Below are 11,146 nucleotides of genomic sequence, written 5' to 3' on the forward strand. Positions count from 1 at the left end.
ATGAAATACTAAGCCATCAAAACAGTATCTTATAGAAACTAAAAGCTATCTTCTGAAAATAATGTGACTTGTATGAATTACTAAAACTAAGCTTAACTCCACCCGAACAGGCCATGAAGGCCCAACGGGACCAGCCGGCCGCCATGTCATCCTCAGCCCATAGGCTTCACTGGATGCGGATATGCAGGGGCATGTGGTCAGCACACCGCTCTCCCAGCCTTGTGTCAGTTCACCAGATCAGAGCCACTACCTCTCAGTCAAGTAGCTCCAGTTTGCCTCACATGGGCTGAGTGCACCCCGCTTGCCAACAGTGCTCGGCAGACCAGATGGTCACCCATCCAAGTGCTAGCCTAGCCCGACAGCGCTTAACTACGGTAATCTGATGGGAACTGGTGTTACCACTGCAGTAAGGCCGTTGGCTTGTACGAATTACTGCAAATTTAATATTAGTTATTAGCATTAATGAAGTTGTACATGAGAAGTAAGATGATAAATGAATATTGTTGTAGTCATTAACTGTTATAATTGTGTCTGTTCAGAAAGAGAGTGAATCATATATATAATACGCTAGATTATGGTACTGGGGAAACAACAAATATGCTCAAGTAATTTAGTAAGATAAAGAAGGAATTGTATTGATATATAGGGTTTTATAAATTTGTTCTTTTAATAAATTGCTTCGAAAAGAGAGTAATTTGTTATCGATCTAATTTAAAAGATGTGGGATAGCGACGTGTAATACTGACAGATCATTAGTTACGATATTTCTCATCCAATCAGACGACAGCACGTTCGTGCATTTTTTGAGCGAATGAATTGATTTGTGGAGTTTAGAAGGATTCTGAGCTTAGTGGTCAGGATGGTAGGACATGTGTATTAGGAGCTCTGAAGAATGATTTTAAATTTGCAGGATTATGAGTAAACCCGACAAAGAAATGTCGCAAAATAACCGCAGACGAGTGAAGACGAACGCATGAAATCGTTTTTTTCCCTCTGTAAACTGTGATTTTTTTAATTAATTAAAATCACTGTGGCATGTTATACAATTCATGACTGAGAACTGAACGTTCGAAGAGTCTGGTTTAGATAACAGCGAGTATTCAACAGAACATACGTTTGTAAACTTTTCTGTAACAGGATTGCATGTGAATATCGGAATTGTAACTTGGCGGTGTATTGTATAAAACATGTAGTTAGGTATCGAAGTTTTCACTCAGAAACTATCTCTCTTTTAAGAGCTGATTTATCATGAAAGTAAAATGAAAAATATTAGTTACGCCCTGTAGATACATATAACAAAACTGCTTCTGCTAAAATTCACTCAGTCGAGAAACGTTATTCGTTTTCTGACTGTGCAGGCGGGCGGACTGCATTGCAAAAGAAGATATCACCAAAGTGAGTCGATAGTTTTCAAATGGCTGAAGAAAGCCGCGTCGTTACTTATGGTCGATACTTTCTTAGTGTGGCGTCATGGAGAAGAGACACTAATGGAGCTTTTCCGTCATCTCAACTCAATTCATATGAACATCAGAACCAGTATGGAATTAGAGAAAGATCGCATTTTTGGCTAGATAGAAGAATGATAGCTCTCTGGGGCATTCATTCATCATAAGCCCAAACATATCAATCTGTATTTACAGTCTCGACCTGTCATCACCCGTCGCAACCTATGAGTGTGCTTAAAACAATTGTACACAGAGCTCACATGGTCTCAGATGCATATAATTTGTCTATAGAGCTCGTCTACCTAAAAACAGTGTTCATGGAAAATATTCAAACCACCAAACTAATGGGGCACTATTAGATAAAATCAAGAACCAGAAGTAGATAAGGAAGAGAGCACGCTGGAAATGTCTCTAGCTTTTCTTCTCTTTGTTGGCAATGTGTCATTTAAAATGGCAGAAATCCTTTGGAATTTTAATGTGAAAATGATTTTATGCCCGCCATTTGAGACTGCCGATATGCTGGGACCAGTGAAGGAGAATTAAGTATTGTGGGAAAATGGAGTTTACAAAGCACCCAGTAAGTGTGGTACGACTTTTATAGGCCAGACCATGTGCACCATGGAAGAACGCTGTACTGAAGATCAATGCTGCACACGCCTTTGGCAACCAAGAGTCTGCAATTGCCGAACATTGCATCTCCATTGGACATTCAATAGCGTATGGTAAAACAATAATTTTGGTAACAGCAACATCGTTTTGGCACTTAATTATTAAAAAATCCGTTGAAATAGGATTTGGACGTATGCGTGAAATATTTCCAGCGCGCTATATATTGCGTAACGGAGGACGTCTACGTCAGTCTTCGGCGGATCATCTGAGGATGACTGGTAGGTGCCCAGGCGACATATCGTGGTGTGCCGCTGACGACGAGCGGCTACAAGGCCGAAATTTCTTGGTACATACCATACATTTTCTTGGTTTCAGTTCTCTCGATACGCCATCAAGTAAACCTTGAACTGTGGCTGGGGCATTCTTTAATCCAAACAGAATACGATGATACTGGTACTGATCAAACGCAAATGTTATTTTCGTCTAGATCTCCGGTGCTACTTTTAGCTAGTGATAGCCACTACACAGATCGATGATGGAAAAATATCTACACTCTTCCTAACTTTCTAAGGTTTCTGCTAGATTTGGAACTGGATTTGAATGAATAATTGTACGACTTTCGTGGTACCTATAATCGCTACCTCAGTTCTGTCTGTTCTTTTCTTTTGTACGGTCACTACCGGTGCACGCAGATGCTAGTTGCAAGATGCGACCATTGGAAGGGCATGAGTTAAGTTGGTTCTGTGTCAGGAGGCACTCTCCCACATCGCTCCTTGCCAGTTTTCCTCGGAAGGGTGGTAGTGACCTACAGGGTGGTTCATTGATAGTGACCGGGCCAAATATCTCACGAAATAAGCATCAAACGAAACAACTACAAAGAACGAAACTCGTCTAGCTTGAAGGGGAAAACCAGATGGCGCTATGGTTGTCCCGCTAGATGGCGCTGCCATAGGTCAAACGGATATCAACTGAATTTTTTTAAAAATGGGAACCCCCTTTTTTTATTACGAATTCATGTAGTACGTAAGGAAATATCAATGTTTTAGTTGATCAACTTTTTTCACTTTGTGATAGATGGCGCTGTAATAGTCACAAAAGTATAAGTACGTGGTATCACGTAACATTCCGCCAGTGCGGACGGTATTTGCTTCGTGATACATTACCCGTGTTAAAATGGACCGTTTACCAATTGCGGAAAAGGTCGACATCGTGTTGATATATGGCTATTGTGATCAAAATGCCCAACGGGCCTGTGTTATGTATGCTGCTCGGTATCCTGGACGACATCATCCAAGTGTCCGGACCGTTCGACGGATAGTTACGGAATTTAAGGAAACAGGAAGTGTTCAGCCACATGTGTAACGTCAACCACGACCTGCAACAAATGATGATGCCCAAGTAGGTGTTTTAGTTGCTGTCGCGGCTAATCTGCACATCATTAGCAGACAAATCTTGTGAGGATCGGGAAACTCAAAAACGTCGGTGTTGAGAATGCTACATCAACATCGATTGTATCCGTACCATATTTATATGCACCAGGAATTGTATGGCGACGACATTGAACGTCGTGTACAGATCTGGCAATGGCACAAGAGAAATTACGGGACGATGACAGATTTTTTGCACGCTTTCTATTTAGCAATGAAGCGTCATTCACCATCAGCGGTAACATAAACCGGCATAATATGCACTGCTGGGCAACGAAATATCCACGATGGCTGCGACGAGTGGAACATCGGCGACCTTGGCAGGTTAATGTATGGTGCGGCATTATGGGAGGAAGGATAGTTGGCCCCCACTTTATCGATGGCAATCTAAATGGTGCAATGTATGCTGATTTCCTTTGTAATGTTCTACCGATGTTACTACAAGATGTTTCACTGCATGACAGAATGGCGATGTACTTGCAACATGATGGATGTCCGGCACATAGCTGGCGTGCGGTTGAAGCGGTACTGAAAAGCATATTTCATGACAGGTGGATTGTTCGTCGAGGCACCATACCATGGCCCGCACGTTCACCGCCTCTGACGTCACCGGATTTCTTTCTGAGGGGAAAGTTGAAGGATATTTGCTATCGTGATCCACCGACAACGCCTGACAGCATGCGTCAGCGCATTGTCAATGCATGTGCGAACATTACGGAAGGCGAACTACTCGCTGTTGAGAGGAATGTCGTTACACTTATTTCCAAATGCACTGAGCTTGACGGACATCATTTTGAGCAATTATCTCATTAATGTGGTATTTACAGGCAATCATGCTGTAACAGCATGCGTTCTCATAAATGATAAGTATCACATAGGAACAACCGAAAGAAAATGTTCAAACGTACCTCCGTTCTGTATTTTAATTTAAAAAGTCTACCTGTTACCAACTGCTCGTCTAAAATTGTGAGCCAGCTGTCACAAAGCGAAAACAGTGGTCCAACTAAAGCATTTATATTTCTTCACGTACTACACGAATATGTAATAAAATGGGGGTTCCTATTTTAAAAAAAACGCAGTTGATATCCGTTTGACCTATGGCAGCGCCATCTAGCGGGCCAACAATAGCACCATCTGGTTTCCCCCTTCAAGCTAGACAAGTTTTCGTTCTTTGTACTTTTTTCGTTTGAGACTTATTTCGTGAGATATTTGGCCCAGTCCCGATCAATGGACCACCCTGTATAGTTGTAGGTAGGCACAGTGAAAGAAGATCCAGAATTAGTTATTTATTTCCATAAAAATACGATTAGCATCTTGACTTGCGATGAGCATCGTGTGCCATTGCCCACTGAGGAGTCGCGTCGAAAGCAGCTTCAGCCCGCTCGCGGCAGCTGACACCATGCACTTTGTTCCGGCCAGCTGCCACACTGGCGGTTCGCCGCCTTCGGCGGCCCCGGCTCTGGCTGGACCGCGACGACGCTGCAGTGAGTAATGGCGGCGCGGGTATTGAATTGACACACGTCCACTTGCGAGGTACTCTGTCCCCTCCCACTCGTCATCCTTCATCGTCATCCGTCGAACCCCGATGACGGTTGACATGTGGCCGTGTAGTTCGACGATATTGGCCTGCCGTCCAGTAGGCGATATTCAGTCCGCCGAAATGTCAGGAACACTGATGTGCTGATCCTAGTGGAACAGGAAGACCTCCAGATCCTCCCATTAGCAGCACAGGCAGACTGGAGTGTTCAAATCTGCTACTGGTTATTATAGCGATCTAGTCATCTCTCCCAGTAGCTGCTGTTTCAGTCCGTAGCGTGCAGGAAAATTACATCAGACTTGTGCCAGACGTCACTTCGCTACACTCACGGAATCGACTGCCTTGTGAGCTAAACTGCTAGGGTATTTATGGAGCGAAGTAGTAGTTAATGTTTGTCCGGCGTCATTCGTCATAACCACACAGGGCTTGCTATTACATAGGTACCAGAGTTTCCCTTCTGCTCTGCTTGCTTAACGAGTTTTTTGTAACAAAGAACTGATTCGTAAGAGCCTTTCTTTCTTCGCATACGAAACTGACGACACCATGGTTGCATAGTCCAACTACATTCTGCTGAAGTGTGCTGCCTGGCTCGCCAGAAACGCTGATGTGTTTTGCCCTGACCCAGTCTCGGTGGCAGAATGTTTTCATTGCCGCCGCCACGTTTCGAGATTGCTGTAATTTAGAGAGACAACTTCGCTCTGGCCTATACAAGGTTCGCATGCGACACTGGTGCTTATGTCACTGGTACTGTCCCATAACTCTTAAATAATGAGCTCTTGCATGAGCAGCTGTAGGTGACGAGATATATGACATACCGCTGCACTAAACCTTTCCTCAGCACTTCACGTTTTTAAGTATTTCATAGGTTATCACGGTACACTAGGTATGCTTTAGTGCATAACAGAAAAATTAGATGAATTGTAAAACCGAAACTGGTACTTTTATGTTGTCTGATGGTGTTTTATGCTGTTGTTGTTGTTGTGGTCTTCAGTCCAGAGACTGGTTTGATGCAGCCCTCCATACTACTCTATCCTGTGAAAGTTTCTTCATCTCCCAGTACTTACTGCAACCTACATCCTTCTGAATCTGCTTAGTGTATTCATCTCTTAGTCTCCGTCTACGATTTTTACCCTCCACGCTGACCTCCAATAGTAAACTGGTGATCCTTGACACCTCAGGATGTGTCCTACCAACCGATCCCTTCCTCTAGTCAAGTTGTGCCACAAATTCCTCTTCTTCACAATTCTATTCAGCATCTCCTCATTAGTTACGTGATCTACCCGTCTAATCTTCAGCATTCTTCTGTAGCACCACTTTCCGAAACCTTCTATTCTCTTCTCCATGTTTCACTTCCATACATGGCTACACTCCATACAAATACATTCAGATAAGACTTCCTGACACCTAAATCTATACTCGATGTTATCAAACTTCTTTTCTTCAGAAACACTTTCCTTTCCATAGCCAGTCTACATTTTATATCCTCTCCGCTTCGACCATCATCATCTGATCACCTAATTTAATTCGACTTCATTCCATTATCCTCGTTTTGCTTTAGTTGATGTTCATCTTATATCCTCCTTTCAAGACACAGTCCATTCCATTTAACTGCTCTTCCAGGTCTTTTGGTGTCTCTGACAGAGTTACAGCGTTGTCGGGAAGCCTCAAGGTTTTTATTTCTTCTCCATGGATTTCAGTTCCTACTACTTTTTTTTTTCTTTTCTTTACTGATTGCTCAATATACAGATTGAATAACATCGTGGTTAGGCTACAACCCTGTCTCACTCCCTTCCCAACCACTGTTTCCCTTTCATGCCCCTCGACTCTCGTAACTGCCACCGGGTTTCTGTACAAATTGTAAATAGCCTTTCGCTCCCTGTATTTTATCCCTGCCACCTTCAGAATTTAAAACAGTGTATTCCAGTCAACATTTTCAAAAGCTTTCTCTAAGTCTACAAATTCTAGAAACGTAGGTTTGCCTTTCCCTAATCTATCTTCTAAGATAAGTTGTAGGGTCAGTATTGCCTCACGTGTTCCAACAGTTCTATGGAATCCAAACTGATCTTCCCCGAGGTCGGCTTCTACCAGTTTCTCCATTCGTCTGTAAAGAATTCGTGTTAGTATTTTGTAGCTGTGACTTATTAAACTGATAGTTCGATAATTTTCACACCTGTCAACACTTGCTTTCTTTGGGATTGGAACTATTACAGTCTTCTTGAAGTCTGAGGGTATATCGCCTTTGTCATACATCTGCTCACCAGATGGTAGAGTTTTGCAATGGCAGGCTCTCCCAAGGCTGTCAGCAGTTTAAATCGATTGTTGTCTACTCCTGGGGCCTTGTTTCGATTTATGTCTTTCAGTGCTCTGTCAAACGCTTCACGTAGTATCATATCTCCCGTTTCATCTTCGTATATGTCCACTTTCATCTACATAATATTGCCCTCAAGTGCATCGCTCTTGTTTAGATCCTCTGTATACTTCTTCCACCTTTCTGCCTTCCATTCTTTGCTTAGAAATTGTTTTCCATCTGGGCTCTTGATATTCATACAAGCGGCTCGCTTCTCTCCAGAGGTCTCTTTAATTGTCCTGTAGGCAGTATCTATCTTACCTATCTTACCCGTTGAGATATATGCCTCTACATCCTTACATTTGTCCTCTAGCCATCCCTGCTTAGCCATTTTGCACTTACTGTCGATCTAATTTTTGAGGCGTTTGTATTCCTTTTTGCCTGCTTCATTTACTGTATTTTTATACTTCCTCGTTTCATCAATTGAATTCAATATCTCTATATCTCTTCTGTTACCCAAAGATTTCTACTAGACCTCGTCTTTTTACCTACCTGATCCATTGCTGCCTTCACTATTTCAACTCTCAAAGCTACCCATTCCTCTTCTACTGTATTTCTTTCCCCCGTTCTTGTCAATCGTTCCTTAATGCTCCCTCTGAAACTCTCCACTACCTCTGGTTATTTCAGTTTATCCAGGTCCCATCTCCTTGAATTACTACCTTTTTACAGTTTCTTCAGTTTTAATCTACAGTTCATAACCAATAGATTGTGGTCAGAGTCCACATCTGCTCCTGGCAATGTCTTACCATTTAAAACCTGGTTTCTAAATCTCTGTCTTACCGTTATATAATCTATCTGAAACTTTTCAATGTCTCCAGGCCACTTCCACGTATATAACCTTCTTTCATGATTCTTAAACCAAGTGATAGCTATGATTTAAGTTATGCTCTGTGCAAAATTCTACGAGACGGCTTCCTCTTTCATTCCTTTCCCCGTTCCATATTCACCTACTACTTTTCCTTCTCTTCCTTTTCCAACTATTGAATTCCAGTCCCGAATGACTATTAAATTTTCTTCTCCCTTCACTATCTGAATAATTCCTTTTATCTCTTCACACGTTTCTTCAGTCTCTTAGTCATCTGCGGAGCTAGTTGGCATATATACTTGTACTACCGTGGCAGCCGTGGGACTCGAGTCTATCTTTGCTACAATAAAGCGTTCACTATGCTGTTCGTAGTAGCTTACCCGCGCTCCTATTTTTTTATTCATTATTAAACCTACTCTTGCATTACCCCTGTTTGATTTTGTATTTGTAACTCTGTATTCACCTGACCAGAAGTCTTGTTCCTCCTGCCACCGAACTTCACTAGTCCCCACTATATCTATCTTAAATCTATCCATTTCACTTTTCAAATTTTCTAACCTACCTGCGCGGTTAAGGAATCTGACATTCCACGCTCCGATCCGTAGAATGCCAGTTTCGTTTCTCCTGCTAACGACGTCCTCCTGAGTAGTACCCTCCCGGAGATCCGAATGGGGGACTATTTTACCTGCGGAATATTTTACCCAAGAGGACGCCATCATCATCTATTAAAGCTAATTTGGCCACACGTGATGTCCTCTGAACAACAATTCAGCTTCGTGGCTGTCAACAGGTTGTACACTGCTGTCAACACTTCCTCGTATGACTTTCACGAGAAAGCACTCATGTCTACGATGAGTATCGATAAAGCGGATGAGGATCAGCCCCGTTGCAGAGCCTCTAACAACTATGCTTCTACAGCAGTAACCATCAGTCGTCCTGATTTACTAATTGTAGAGCCTGTATCTAACCGTGTGGCGATTACAATAGGACAAACATAGGGTATACATAATGTTAGCAATTGTGCAACAACTATAACACTATTGAGTCTTTTTAATTAAGAGACAACCAGGCGCACTCTTTGCATTCTCTGAATGCCCAAATCTCCTAAACTTAAAGCACGTGATAGGTGCCAGATGAGGACAGGGAGCACTATGCTCCAGCAAATTACATGCTTTAAGTTTGACTGGGTGGATGTCTCCTTAATGTTTCCTCTAAACTTGTCCAAATCTATACCTGAGTCACCTTGCACAAAACAAACTTTGAGCCCCATTCGATAGTCTAACTGACCAGACGTCTTTACCCACTTGAACAGAAAACAGTCATAACAGTTTGTTGTCACTCACGAAGCTGCGATGATGAAGATGCATGCATACTCACAACATCGCTCGACGTCGCTGTCTCATATGTCACCAGATGGTTTTGCTAGCACATCTCTGGCGTCAGTTGTTATAGGCAGGCTGTCCTGTAAACGTCAGTATGGTCTAATAGTCACTGACACTGTAAATTGTCAGGGTGACGCCTCAAGATGGTGAGCAGGGCGATGGTGCGAAGCACGAGTTCCGTGACAGCCGTAAAATCAGAAATGAGTGACATAGATGTCGTACTCGTTTTAGCAAGAACTTGCCGAGTAGCCACTGATAGCATATCGAAGTTGTGTGTCGACCACGCGTGACAGAGCGGCGCTTAGGCACCACACAGACGCCAGACGTCTGCAACGCAGCCTCGGCAGAGTTGCTACGTCGGCAGCTTGCAAATGCTTTGCTACATCAAGGATTCCATTGACAACAAGATAAGAAAGCGCGACAAATCTAACAATCACAGCAGTAAGTCCGTTTGAACGATTGCCGTTCGTTTCTGATCTGCTTCTCTTCATATAGTTACGTCCGGCTGTACTTTACTTCTTCGCATCAAACTCGTAGGGCGATCATTGTCAGACTGTATGTACTTGCTTTCCATTGGTACCTTTTTTTATTTAATGTTTGGAATTCACATAAAAGGGTCGGCCCAATATAATTATTTGTCTGTTAAATGAAATACAAACTGTCAATCTCTGCGCAATGGATAACGCATGGGATGGCTCAAGCAAACCAGGGAAGTTAGAGGATATTTGCCTTACAGTCAGACACGATCTATCTTTCATTGACTTCATCAAAATTATTTATTGATTGATCATAATTCATCAATTGGGGTAAGTAATGAGGATTCCTATCACGTGTGATTTGGGGCTGAAATTATTAGACTACAAAATTAAAGATATTCAATTGAACATACAGTTTATTGTGACATTAATAAGGATAAGGGAAGGAATGTACATGATGAAACAATTAAATAAATGAACAAATTGGCGCCCAACCCTTTTGCAGAGGCTCACTGTACCGTACTACACCTAGAGTAATGACTAATGTCTTGTATAAAGTGACTGTCACTGAGTACAATGTGACACAGTAATGAGGCGAAACCAGTAGTTATGTCTCAAGTTGACTCAAGTTGTGACATGCACGCGAGTGCTGACTATGAACTCAGGACCCCTCAAAGACGTCCAGGAATTGTTGATGACAGCCGGGAGGATTCCCCAGGCAGATGACGCCCATTCAGGCAGTGGCTGAATAAGGCGTAGGATTGGCCAACAGACCAGCAGCTAGCGGAGGCGGTAGATAGTTGTACATGAAGCTCGGTGATCCACATTGGCGTGGAGAAGTTCTCAGTGCAGGCCGCAATCGGCAACAGATACTGATAAACCATTTCGGCCAGTATTTATACTGACTTAGCACCGTCCTACTGTGACTAGACACCGCTTCTACTCGCAATGACTGTGAAGCCTGCTGGGGTAGGTAGTTGCACAATATTTCAAAAAAATGGTTCAAATGGCTCTGAGCACTATGGGACTTAACTGCTGAGGTCATCAGTCCCCTAGAACTTAGAACTACTTAAACCTAACTAGCCTATGGACATCACACACATCCATGCCCGAGGCAG

The 11,146-nt window shown here is 42.8% G+C and overlaps 1 pseudogene; it reads right to left on the bottom strand.

The window, feature by feature from the left end:
- Positions 1 to 302: 302 nt before the first annotated feature.
- On the bottom strand, positions 303 to 420 carry LOC124614361 (annotated as a pseudogene).
- Positions 421 to 11,146: the final 10,726 nt, after the last annotated feature.

The sequence above is a fragment of the Schistocerca americana genome, chromosome 4 (assembly GCF_021461395.2).
Source record: "Schistocerca americana isolate TAMUIC-IGC-003095 chromosome 4, iqSchAmer2.1, whole genome shotgun sequence".
Classification (NCBI taxonomy): Eukaryota; Metazoa; Arthropoda; class Insecta; order Orthoptera; family Acrididae; genus Schistocerca; species Schistocerca americana.